Genomic DNA, 14,644 nt, shown 5'->3' on the forward strand with positions numbered 1-14,644 from the left:
GGTAGGGAAAAATTTTTTAGAACTCCTTTTCTTACACCATGTGCATTTACCTATCATCTTCTTTCCATTAGTGTGTTCTTTCTTAAAATTGGCTGACCTCAAAGTTTCCCAAGCCTGGGGTGCTGCATATTTTTTACCCAGGCTAAGGTTTAAGTAAAACTATTTTTTCAATCTTGATTTATTTCTCAGGAATGAAAATCATTCATGTAAATGGTAAATAGGTTTAAAACCAAAGGTACTTTCTCTATGAAGGCAAGTTTTTATACATAATGTATATGAAATTTTGTAACAAACCATCTTATAGTGAAAATTTAAGGTTAGGTTTCCCCTGTTTGCCTTTATTACTTTATCTGCACTTGCAATTATTGGCAAATTAAGTACAAATTACAATGAATGAAAATAATGAATGAACAAAACACATTCCTCAGGTAAAACAATGAAGATTTTAGGAAGTCTTTATACAAAGAAAACTTTACCTATGGAAACATGTTACTGAATGCTTGTTTAACTAGACCACCAACTTCCCCTTTAAGAATGGAAATCTGCAACAAACAATCACTCCTAATATAACTCGGAATATTAATCAATGTTTTATAAAACAATTTTTTCAGACATTTTAATGTGTTTATAACAATTCAGAATTATTTTAGTGATTAACATTTTTTTGTTCAGTGTTTTTACACACAGCAATAAACACGTATTAAGAATTCATAAACAAAGAAAGCTGCAGGTCAGCAGTGAACATTTTGATGAGAGACATACACACAGGTCAGCATATCTCACCAGAAAAATATTCAGCCCATTAACCTGTCTTTCGTCACAAGACACCACTATGTGGAAGTGGCTGGCTGCCGAGTGCTTCCAGGACGGCATCTTCTCCACCCAGCGTGACATTTTTGGTCATATGGAGTCATCCTCTGGGAAATCTTCAGCCTGGGGCAGAGTCCTTATCGGGCATCGAGTTTGACAAGCGCTTCATCACCAGACGAGAGAAAGGTGTTCGACCAGAACAGCCCAAATATGCAATCTATGATCTGTGTTTTTCTGTAAAGTGATGTTCTTGTTTTCTGTAAAGTGATGTTCTCATTATCATCTTTACCTGATTAGTTTTTGATTCATTGAAGTCAGAACTAAAAGTTTACTCAAAGTCTGAACCTAAGTCTGAAAATTAAAATTTTAAAGTAAAAGCATATTACATAGTCTTATGCAGCAGTTATTTTCATAGTTTAGTCAAACAACAATGCCAATTATCAATCACAGCTCCTATGAAGATAATTTTATTTCCCACAGGTTTTCACATTCCTTGTTAACAGGCAATAATTGGTTGTACTTTTTTATACATTATATACTACATACAAACAAATTAACAGCTATATTTTTCCTTAGTTCATTAAACCAAGACTTTTATTTAACTTTGTTATGAGTACTACTTAATATATTGCATACTTTTATCTAACTTTGTTATGAATACTACTTAATATATGGCATACTTTTATTTAACTTTGTTGTTGAGTGCTGCTTAATATATTGCATACTTATATTTTAACTTTGTTATGAATACTAACTTATATAGCCCCATCAGTTTTTAAAATGCTCTTACACCAAGAGTCGGTCTTCTAGTAGTTTTTTTTTATTTTTTTTTTTTTTCAAACCTAATGCCCTAAATCTCTTTCCTTCTCCATTTAAGAACCAAGTTTCGCATAATTAAATTATATCAAAATTGTGAGATATTTCACATTGTTTTCCTTAATGACTAAAGTCACAAATTTAGTTTGAGTCATGAATGATTTACATAATACAAATTCTGAAAAATTGTTACCAAAGGCTCATTGTATTGTTTACTAACATATACTATTACTTAACGCAGTAAACTAACATATACTATTACTTAACGCAGTAAAAGTACCCCATAAATGTCAAAAAATTGCAACTTCCTCAAGGTAATCGTTATGTTTTGAGTGCTGGAACAGTGAGCCCATGGAGAGGCCCTCTTTCTCTAAACTGGAAGAAACACTTGCCAGAAACACTTGGCATGATGCTTGGTGATCCAGAAAGACGGGTAAGATTAGGTCAAAGGTGTACAATACTGAAAAAAAATAATCATTCTTATAAAAAAAGTGCATTGACCATCTTTATAGATCTATTAAAGACAGATATGATCTTTCCATAGCTATGAATATTTATGAAGTACTTGCTTCAATGTCCTATGACGGATGGGATATATTAGAGATTAATTTGAAATTTTTTGCTACCAGGAATATCAGATAGAAAAATGCTGCCAGTATTATGTGCATTCTTTGTAAAGTCTGATTACACAGCTGATACATTAAACGCATTCGTGTCAGGATCAAGATGGGTATGAAATGCTTTTCAGCCCTAGTCCACTCAGTGCAATGGCCTTGCCCTAAAGTCACTAGGCAATGCAGAGCTCACATATGACTCCTCTATGGATGCACAATGGTGATAAGAGTGGATGGTGCATCATCAGATTGCCCTGTGTATATTCCAATGTCTTCTCCTATACTATAAAGTCCATTCAGAATGTCTTTAACTTAGATGAAGTCATGATCCATAACAAAACGAGATGGTGATATTCAGCAGTGTATGAGGAGCTCATCAGATGATCCTGTGGTAGGGGTGTAAGAATGCTACCATTGTAGGTCCTGCGTTTCGTAAAAGGTGACTAAAAGGATTCTACACCAAATGGAGAGTGTACCAACTTCCTGCCTAATGGAAACTGCAGGAGGAGAATGATTTCAGAAACTTTAAGTGGTCTTACTCCAATATCCGAGGCAAATTTCCCACTCAATTAAAATATTCTACCATGGGATCTGTAATAGAGGAGCCAATTTGTGTTTTTAAAAAAATGCAAAGTGAAGTGTGTGTTCAATACTTAATAGCAAATAAGCTAGAAAAATATAAAACAAAGTACTTTCAAAAAGGGTTTTCATGACTAGATTTTGGGGAAATAAGGATGTTAGTGCTTCTTTAGAAACACTTTCAGTTGCATGGCTGCAATTCACTAAATGTATTTCATAATCCAATATAAGTATTTTGCTTGTGAATGGGACGACCAAAAGTACAAGCTTGTTTAACTGGAAAAGAATGAGTACCATTCTTTGATCATTACTGCCTACTTAGAATTCTGTTCATTCTAAAGTGCAGGTTACAAATACTACTCAAACTTGTCCCATATAAATGACGTTTCTAAAGATTAATTTACACTAAATGGAGCTGAGCTGAATGTAGAATTTAGGCCAAAGGCCGAGCACTGGGACCTATGAGGTCATTCAGTGCTGAAATGGAAATTGACAGTACTGTCAGGTTTGAAGGGTGTAACGGGAGGAAAACCTCGCAGTTGCACTATAAATCAAGTGTTAGGAGAGGGTGAAAAGTAAGTTGAAGAAAGAGAATATGAAAGGAGGTACAGTAAAAGGAACAAAAGGGATTGCAGCTAGGGGCTGCTAAAAGCCTTAAGTAAAGCCCACAGTGCAGCACATGAGGTCCACTGATGGCACTATCCCCCTAAGGGGTATGCTAAATAGAAGCAAGAAAATCGCTCTGAATGGAGTTAAATGCGGCAAAATAAACCTACTCCATCAGCTGATTTTTCCAACCAAACCATGATCAGTTTGTTTGTATTTTATAATACAATAGTAATAGTATAAGACTACATACAGTATTATTGGATACAAAGAAACAAAGGATAAATTTTTAAAGAGCCAAGGAAAGGAAAATATGCACATTCATCATGATTGTATTTTATGAGGTAGCCTCGGCACTTAGGCTAACTGACCAATAACCAGACAACAGTGCTATAAACCCTACAGAGGGTAAAACCCAGTTATGAATATACTACTGTATTGAACAAGTACCATAAAACCAAAATGACGGTAACCAATACCAGCGGTAACCAGGGGCTGCTGTATTTGCTTTCAAATTCCCCGTAGAAGGTACAGAAAAATGCTTAGAATTTTTTCTCACATCATGTGCATTTGTATATCTAACTCTTTCCATTGATATGTTTTACTTTTTCTTAAAGTGGCCGACCTTAAAGTTTGCACAGTCTGGTGGTGTCCTGTAAGGGTTAATAATATTTCATGTACCTTTTATTTCTTGTTTCTTATAAAATAATGACAAGACAAACCATCTTCCTTATACAAGTGAGAATCCGTTTTGAATGAAGTGAAATTTTATAACCAAATAAAGAATTACTAAGCTGATAAATTTCATATAAAAAAGTTACCTTAAGGTTACAAAATTTGTCTAACTTTGATTAAAATTTTATATAATAACATCTTTGTATGACTTATAATTATCTCCAGGTTCTGTATGACTTAGTGAATAATTTCCAAAATTATGTTAACCCTAATTAACATGTATGCACATTTTGGCCACTTAATAATGAACACATCTATGTTAAATTATTTCCAGTGGCATTGTCTGCCTTAATCCTTAATGGACGGATGCCCTCATGAGGTAGCAATAACAGGTTTGGGTGGTGGATGGATTCACTCATGGTGAGTATCAATACTGCTACACGCCATCAATTTGGGGGAATTATGCGGAAAGAAGTTCCTTTACATCTACAGGCCATAAATTCACTAATGGCAACTTTTAGACTGTCTCAGCTCACTGATTCTAGGAAGCTCATAACTTAGTTGTGTACTTCACTTCAAGGAGCTCTCATATGACAACTTTTAATATATTTGCTCATATTGATTGGTAAAAATGTTACAAAAGAATTCAGTCTAATAAAAGGACCCCATAAAAATGCCAAAATATATAAAGTAAGTACGTACATACTATATTTTAGAGACTGCTGTCTCTCTCTTCAAGTAGGTAATGAATGAGAAGTTACAGAAAAGGCAATACGTATTCATACCAAGAGATCCATCCACAGGTAAGCCGTTAACTAGGTCAGCCTGGTTGATAATTTCTCTTCTTTAGTGTTGGTTGGAGGAAGATTTTATCTATGGTATCTGAATCCGAGGTGCCCTTTACTCAAAAATATACCCAGGGGTTGTTATTGGTTTTAGTTCTTATCTTTATGAAAGTATGTCAGTTATAATTGTAATTTTGCAAAGAAAAGAAATATTAGAAAAAACATGCATATCGTAATCCCCCCAAAAATTCTGCATCTTTGACTAAGTAAATTTACATTAATATTTTACTACAATTATACTCGGCATTTGTTACAGATTTCAGTTCTTATCTGTTTTGATATTGTGCAAGCTACATTTACAATTTTACAAAGTAAAATATTTATTAGGTAAAACTTGTATAACTTAATAAAATTTAAGATTTTCTTGTAAAAAGGGCCCCATAAGGAGTTGTAAATAGCCTTGTTCAACTTCTCGTGGAAGGTAGGGAGATTTTTTTCTTACACTATGTACATTTGCATATCTTCCTCTTTCTATTGATGTGTTTTTTCTTAAATTAACTGATCTCTAAGTTTCCCTGGCCTGGGATGCTGCATATATATGTTTTATTTCAGCCTGGCTCTTAAGGGTTAGGAAATAGTCAATATTCCATTGTTTTTGAAAATACCAAATGGTACTTCTTTGATAATGTGTATCCTAATACTGAATAAATATTTTACACCTTAGTTTTAGTGTTTTGTACAATATGATTTGCTTTGAACCCTTACAGGATGGGGCTAAATCTATATTAAGCACACCCCTAGTCTGGGCATCGTGTACAGGTTGTCCAGTTTAAGAAAAGAACATCAATGAAAAGAGGAAAGTATGCAAATGCACATGTGTAAGAACAAAATTTTCTAAAAATTTTCCACAGGAAGTTAAAGTGGATATTTACAACCCCGTGCAGGGCCTCATTTCCATGACACTTTTAAAAACATGCTAATTTATCAAGTAATAAAAGTTTTTTCTAATTTATTTTATTTTAAAAATATAATTATGGCTTACACAATATCAGTAACAAATTATGAGTATATTTGTTGTAAAATATTTATAGGAGATTCACCGTGATAGGGAGATACAGTAACTTTTTGTGAGATGCATATTTTTGTCTTTGATCTTTGCAAACCTACAATTATAACTGACATACTATCATAAAAGATAAGAACTAAAACCAACAGTAATTCTTGGGTATATTTATGAGCAAATAAATAAAAAGATGTCAAGGGATAGAGAGGGGCAATACATTCCCCAGTCTCAAGGCACACTAATCCCCTTCTGTCCTGTGCTAAGCTACTCCAGTTGCCACAAGTCATTCATGTATGGTGTTTAATATTAATGTGTACCCATATGAGTTAGCCCATCCATCGCTCAAAACTAGTTATAGATCCTCATATGATCATACCTGTCAATTAAGGGTTAACAAATATGCAAAGATAATGGGTTTTAATGGGTTTTCCTAATCAAACAGAAAAGCTAGTGTGTTCAAGCAATGGGTATGTGACAGTTCAGGATTATCAGTTTGACAGTTTTAGCACACTCAAGTTTGTCACACTAAGGCACCTCAAGATGAAGGAATCACAGTTGTGCGTATAACCAAGATTAGTCCCAAGTCAAAGAAACTCGACAGTTTGGTAACCATTCAAGATTACAGTGGTACCTCGAAATACGAGGCAGCCTTCGTATCATGAGTTTTTCGTATCTTGAATCGCATTTTACATGTAAAATGCCTAATCTGTTCCAAGCCCTACAAAAACACCCCAGTAAATTATATTTCCAGGCCTACAAATGTTCTAGGGTTACAACGCCGATCCGACGGAAGAAATATGACACCAAAAAGGCAAAATACTGTACATACTTGAGTAATATTAAACTGCATGTAATGTTCAACCCCATTTTTACTGCATATATTAGGACTTTAGCATATGTCCCTTAGCAATAAGCCTAGCCTATGTTAGCGGTTGCTACTGTAGCCTAGTCTATGATTCTGACATCTAAACCTAAGAAGCTGAAAGCTTAGAATATGCCAATAAAATGTATAAATAATCAGTATGTACTCATTTCAAATAATTATTAATTAATCATTAACTATAATACACAAACAAACTAAAAAACCTTCCAATTGTTTGTTTATATTCAGCTCTTACGAGTACCAAACGAACGCCAAGCAATCACTTTTCCTAGGACACAGTAAGCCATAAATTTTCATTAGTCTTTCTTCAACTAATGAAACTACCTAACAGTAAAATAACCATTCATTTCTTTTCTTTAATCTATCTTTACCTAATGGAGATACCAAGTTACTGACAGCTATAATGAAACATATACGTAACGTAATATTAAAACAGAAGAAGAATTCTAAAAAATACGTATTTGTTGGCTTCGATGATAGCAGTCTGATTTATTTTATATTTTATATCTAATTCCCAATTTTTTTTTATAAACTGTATTGCATGTACTCATTTCAAATAATTATTAAGTAACCATTAATTATAATAAACAAACAAAAAAAACAAAAAAGCTTCCAAACTTCTGTTTACATCCAGCACTTACGAGTACCGAACGATCGCCAAGCAATCACTTTTCCTAATACACAGTAAGCCATAAATTTTCATTATCTCTCTTCAGTCTCTTCAACTACTGAAACTACCAAACAGTATAATAACCATTCATTTCTATTCTTTATTCTATCTTTACCTAATTTTTTTTTATTAAATGTATTGCATGAATAAGTTTTTCAATTTACAACATCCTTTTACCAATAGAATACATAAAGCACAAGGGGTAGATGCTGACTAATAGGAGAGCAGGATCTTTTGGGGTGACTAGTATCAGGAACCAATGGAGAGCGGGAGGATGGTGGCGAGTTTACTCAGTTGGCGGGGGTGCTAGTTTTAAAATTGTTCTCCGGTGGTCCGGCGAATCTCGGGACTTTACAGCAACAATCTTTCGTAACTTGAGCAATTTTCGTATGTAGAGCCTTAAAATTTTTCGTAATTGCTATCGTATCTCGAGTTTTTCGTAAGTTGAGCCTTTCATATGTTGAGGTACCACTGTATTTGCATATACAGGCGGTCCCCGGGTTACGACGGTTCCGGCTTACGACGTTCCGAGGTTACGACGCTTTTTTTTAAATATTCAATGGAAATTCCGTCCTGGGTTACGACGCTTGTTCCGAGGTTACAACGCTGACGCTTCCGACGCTCCGAGTTAACGACGCTTTTAAAAAACGCATGCTATGATAAAAATCCTTTATAGTTTAGCACAGTATATAATAAAAATATGTTTTTGGTTACATTACAACAAAAATTTTGAGGTTATGATGATTTTTGACACTTTTTTTTTTTCGTATTTTTTGAATTTTTTTAGTGACGCCTCATATGCGGAACTAGTTTGCGGGCGAATGAATGCACTAGCTTGGGATGCGCAGTTTAAAACAGTCCAAAAGCGCAAAAATATAATGAAAAATCATTGCTTGTTTCCAGTACATAATTAAAAAAAACTAAGTTTCTGGTTAGATTACAACACAAATTCCAAGGTTACGACGTTTTGTTATGCTTTTTAACGATACCTCATATGCAGAACTAGTTTTTGAGCGGAGGTGCATAAATTAATTAACGCTATTAAACTGTATGGTAAATTGACCGAACAACGACCTCGGACGGTCGAGGACGCCAAGCGTAACAATACGAAAGGACGCCACTTCAATCGCGTGTCTGCCTGAAGTTCAGTCGGTTGTGTGCTAAGACGTTGCTGAAATTCCTTGCCATTTTCGCAAATTTACAATGGCTCCTAAACGCCAAAGTACTTCCTCCGATGATAGTTCATCCAGAAGAGGAAGGTCATCACGATGGAGGTCAAAATATGACGTGATAAAGCGTTCGGAGAAGGGAGAAACTAACACCGAAATAGGCCGTTCTTTAGGCTTGAGCAGGACCACGGTGGTAACCATTGTGAAGGACAAGGAACGTATTCTGAAGCATGTTAAGGATGCTGCACCGATGAAGTCAACGGTGATAAACGAGAAGCAACGTAGCCAGAGCATTGTTGAAATGGAGAAATTGCTCATGATCTGGCTGGAGGACCAGAACCAGCGACGTGTTCCGGTGAGCTTAAGTGTGATCCAGGAGAAGGCTAGAGCGCTGCATGAGGCAGTAGTGAAAAAGTTTGGCGAAGGCAGTGCTGGTGGTGAATTTTCCCGCGAGTAGAGGTTGGTTTAACCGTTTTAAGGCTCGTGCAAATTTGCATAATGTGAAGCTGCAAGGTGAAGCTGCTAGTGCTGATAGCGAAGCAGCAGAAAGTTTTCCAGGTGGTTTTGGCTGAGATAATTAAGGATGGTGGTTACACGGCTGACCAAGTCTTTAATGTGGATGAGACTGGATTATTTTGGGAAAAAGAATGCCAAATCGAACGTACCTTTCCAAGGAGGAGAAGTCAGCACCTGGCCATAAAGCTGGAAAGGAGCGCTGACTTTGCTGTTTGGGGCAATGCAAGTGGTGATTTGAAACTGAAGCCCTTGCTCGGGTGTATTTGGCCGAGAATCCCAGGGCTTTCAAGGGCATTTTCAAGAGTCAACTCCCTGTGATTTGGAAAATCAAACAAGAAGGCTTGGGTTACCTTAATGGTCTTCGAAGATTGGTTTCAATGACCATTTCGTGCAGCAGTGGAGCGGTATTTGACTTCGAAGGGTCTGCCTTTTAAGGCCCCTCTTAGTCCTGGACAATGCCCCTGGTCACCCTTCAAATTTGAGCGACATGCATCCTAATGTGAAGGGGTGTACCTCCCACCTCCCAATACCACATCGCTGATACAGCCAATGGACCAGGAGTATAGCTAATTTCAAGGCTTACTACCTTAGAGGACCATAACGTTTTGCTTTGAGGGCCATAGAAGCTAACAAGGAGTTGACACTGAAGCAATTCTGGAAGGGCTACAACATTGCTGATGCAGTGAAAAAATATTGCAAGTGCTTGGGACGAGGTGAAGACGACCACTTAAATGGGCCTGGAAGAAGAAACTGTGTCCACAGTTTGTGCCACAGTTTTGAAGGCTTTGACCAGGCAGAAGACGTCGAGACTGTGACGAGGAAGATCGTAGGGCTAAGCAAGAGCTGAAACTAGATCTTGAACCTGATGATGTAACAGAGCTGCTGGCTTCCCATGGAGAGGAATTGTCTGCAGAGGACTTACTTGAACTTGAACAACAAATGATTGAGGAAGAGGAGGCGGCACCAGAGCCAAAAACCCAGGTCATTAACTGTGAAAGGCTTGTCAGAGGGTTTTACTCATCTGGAGAGAGCCTTGGCTTCTTTTGAGGCAGAAGACCCTAACGTTTCTAGTTTGACAAAATCAAGAGAGGAATCATGGATTTGGTGACTTTCTACAAGGAGACCCTGAAGGAGAAGCAGACGAAGAGAAGTGTGCAGTCCAGGCTTGACACTTTCTTTCACAAGTCTCCAGTACCACACCACCTCCCACTCCTAGTCCTGGTAAGGAATTCTGAACTGTTTTACTAATTTATGTGTTTACATAGTGTACATATTAAAAGTGTGTTAATTTTTTAATGTAACAACTAAATGTAAGAGTAAATTGTAACTTCATTAATTTTCATCATTTGTAATTTTATTGAAGAAGTGGTGACAGTTCCAGATCCCCCTGTACTACCTGTGACAGTTCCAGATCTCCCTGTACTACCTGTGACAGTTCCAGATCTCCCTGTACTACCTGTGACAGTTCCAGATCCCCCTGTACCTGGACCCTCTGTATCAGCCCGCCCACCTGTACGTGTACAATCAGGTAAGCAATTTCATTTTTCTCATTTTCATGTTGGAAATTGTTTTACACCCTACATACATACGCACACTAACTTACATAGTGGTACAATGTGTTTGATGTTGCATAACCTTATTATTTTTTTTTTTTTTTCATTTCAGACCCCTTTGATAGTGACAGTGACCCAGATGACCCTGAGCCTTTCCATGGTTTTGATGCCTCGCCCTATACATCAGGTAAGGAATCCTTAACAAATTTGTATAAAAATTTTATTAATTGCTAATAGAAATTTTATTAAAAGTGTACATATGCTACAATTACATCCACCTTATATATTTTATGTACCTATCATTCTTTCCAGATCTAGATGTTCCCTCATCAGTTGATACGAGTATCACCTCTCCAGAGCCCAAATCAGTTGATACGAGTAGTATCACCTCTCCCATTCCTTCAGGTAAAAGAATTCTTCATTTTTTATATTGAACATACGTATTACACATACATATGTCAAACAGTAATAACATGTGCAGTAGTTACAGTAGTAGTAACTATCATTTTATATATTTTTTATCATTCCAGACTCCCAGCACCTGCCCATCCCACTCCATAGCCCAGCCACCCACTCTCATGTACCATATGGCCATCCCAGTAAGCAAGCCAACCACTAGAATTTGGTAAGGACATTTTTTTTTTATTAATGTTTTATTATTACATATGTAATAACCATGTTAACTGGCATGCACCTGTGACTTACATAAACCAGACCTCTACATAGCCTACATGTCTTCATTTTGCTGAAGGTAAGGAATTCTCAGTTGTGTTTAATGTTTGCATACGTACAATAAATTTTGTACACCTAAGTGGTTACATACTGTCCTTTAATATTAATTCTTCATTCCAGACTGCCCATCATCCTAGCCTGTTATCTGTGATAAAGCACACTGAAGTTAGGTTTGGAATGCATCCTTATCATGAATGCTCTACACCTCCACCTCCATTCTCCCCACAACTAGGTAACAGCTTTGGAGACTCACTAAAAGTTGGTAAGTTATGTAAGGAATTTCTAAATTAAGTTTTATACTACATGTTATATGTGATATTAAACCACTGTATGGTGCATATTACTGTATGTAACTTACTCTGCATAGAGGGACTTACTGACAAAATTATTTTTTGTACATTCCAGAGTCCCTGAATGATGTAGGCTATGGGGCCACATAAGACTTTGTCATCCAGGGTTACATTGAACGACAACTTTAAACTAAAAGTAAGGAATTAATTAACATACATTAACTCTTTTAGTACTCTTGAATATATCTACAGTAATTAACATATTGCATTCACAACTTTTCTGTAGTGTATATTTTGTACACTAATTTTGTTACTTTTTCCTTCCAGAACCAACATTTTTCACACAACTCCAGGTTGTTACTAACAAATTACTACTACAAGTGTCATCAAGGGATAACTACAAGTAGAAGCACCATTTTTGGATGGAAAAAAACCCTTCAGGAAAGTATACGTATCACATGTAACATGTAGTGTAACAAAGTATGAACAGTAAGGTTTTTACATACAGTAGTATTACATACGTACATAACTTTTTTTTACAGGAATTTCCAACCAAGTTTGATTATGTACATACATGTTATAAACCACTCTACGTATGGTTACTGTATGCTTACTTACTACATAACATAACATGACTTAACTTTGATACTCTTTTTTGGTACATTCCAGAAAACCAGGACCCCCTCCATGATGCAGGCTATGGGGCCACATAAAACTTTGTCCAGGGTTACTAACATAACTAAAGGTAAGGAATTATACATAGTAGTAAAACATACATTAAGTAAGTTTTATACGTACATACTAAAAAAAAGTGACCAAGATCTCTCACATGGGATAAGTGATCAAGGTCCCTCATGGAAAATTAATTCGTACATACTGTACACTCCCTGCTGAACAGGGGGTGTAGACCAATCATTTACTATGCATACCAGGGGGTTGATATAAACCACTGTATGGTGCATATTACTGTGATGTAACTTACTATGCATAGAGTACTTACTGACAAAATATTTTTGTACATTCCAGAACCCCCTGAATGATGTAGGCTATGGGGCCACATAAGACTGCATCCAGGGTTACATAGCACGGACAACTTTAAACTAAAGGTAAGGAATTAATTAACATACATTAACTAAGTTTATAAAAAAAAAACCCATGTTAAGATTATGTGATATTAAACCACTGTATGGTGCATATTACTGTATGTAACTTACTAGCATAGAGTACTTACTGACATACTAATATTTTTTTTGACATCCAGAACCCCCTGAATGAGTAGGCTATTGGGGCCACATAAAAGACTTTGTGCATCCAAGGTTACATAGAGACATGACAATTTTAAACTAAAAGTAAGGAATTAATTCACATTAACTTTTTTACTCTTGATATAACTCAAAGTAAGGAATTATAAACTAAAAGTAAGGAATTAATTAACATACATTAACTCTTTTACTCTTGATATCTATAATTTACATATTGCATTCAGGACTTTGTGTAGTATTTTGTACTAATTGTGTTATACTTTTACCTTCCAGAGCTACCAGACTGAGATTTTAGTGTACTCCAGGATCTACCACCAAAGGATTACTACATACATACTACGTAGTGTACAGTGCATAATATAGTGTTTAGTGTATAATCTAACCTAAGGATTAAGTGTAGTAACATTGTGCTTTATAGTGTCACAGTTTTAATAAAGAATTATACCTTCAAGAACCATCCTTTGCCATTGAAATAACCACACTACACATCATGCAAATACTTGCATGTCACACAGGTAAGGTCTCTCTAAACTTTTTCTTAGTTTAAGGCATATTTCCAAGTGTCGTTCCGGCTTACGACGATTTTCGGCTTACGACGCGCCTCAAGAACGGAACCCCTGTCGTAACCCGGGGACTGCCTGTACAATAGCCAGTTTTAGGACTGAGCTGTGAAAAATTGGTATGAAAATATTTCAAAGTAAGAAAAACATTAAGTATGAAAGGATTTTATTTCAAATTATTTAATAAAGTGAATTTTTTTTCCAAAAAAGGATATAGTTGAATTGTACTGTACTTACATAAAAATACTTACTCTTGAAATGTAAATAAGATGACTAACAATGTTAGTTTTATTCTGTTTCTTCCGTCTCTGCTGACCAAAGCCATACTTGTCCCAAAGAGGCTGTTAATAAATATGACTTGGAAGGATGATGCGACAAGGAATGAACAATTCTGCTTCCTGTATGTTCCAGTCTAAACAAAGAAAAAAAACAATATCAAGCATTTTTTGGCCTCATTTATGAAAATTAGAAATTTTTATATACCAAATTTTTTTATACAAACCCATTACGTACAGTATTTTATCATGGATCTAAAAGAAGAATTCTGCTACCTGTTGAAGGCATGCACCCAAACACCCAAGTGCCCCACCCATGTGGCATTGGGTTTGGTTCAAAAAACAATTTGTTTTGAAGTCGTGTGCCTGTTAATGTCACAAAACCATTGCATTGTACTTTACTTTAGCCTAGGTGGCTATATAGATGGGAGGTGCCTGAACCTTAGGGGCCTGCACATTTCTGGAATACAACAGACTGGTAGAATTAAAAGCCTGAAGAAATAAAGATTTAACTATGTCAAAACTGGTCAGTATAGTTTTAACATATTTGGGCTTTTGGGTGCTCTGACTGTATTAGTGAATTTACCTATTGGTTCAGAAGCATTATTTCAGAATACACGTATTAGCATTGTGTGTTAAGAGGACTAGCCATCAAACACAAAAGGGCCAAAACTGCTCCTTATTTGCAAGATGACTATGTTATATTTCTCCTCAATGTACTGTTAAGTGGGCCCCACTAAATTGCAGTTCAGCATTCGCAAATTCAGTCAATTGCAGTTGTTTCTG

General features: G+C 36.0%; 1 long non-coding RNA gene across 1 annotated transcript; it reads left to right on the forward strand.

Moving 5' to 3' along the window:
* The first annotated feature begins 10,152 nt into the window (after positions 1 to 10,152).
* LOC135213412 (uncharacterized) lies at positions 10,153 to 11,144 on the forward strand. The gene is made up of 3 exons (XR_010314111.1): positions 10,153 to 10,714; positions 10,852 to 10,926; positions 11,052 to 11,144. It is a non-coding gene; the product is annotated as an uncharacterized LOC135213412 (long non-coding RNA).
* The last annotated feature ends 3,500 nt before the right edge of the window (positions 11,145 to 14,644 follow it).

The sequence above is a fragment of the Macrobrachium nipponense genome, chromosome 42, assembly GCF_015104395.2.
Source record: "Macrobrachium nipponense isolate FS-2020 chromosome 42, ASM1510439v2, whole genome shotgun sequence".
Taxonomy (NCBI): Eukaryota; Metazoa; Arthropoda; class Malacostraca; order Decapoda; family Palaemonidae; genus Macrobrachium; species Macrobrachium nipponense.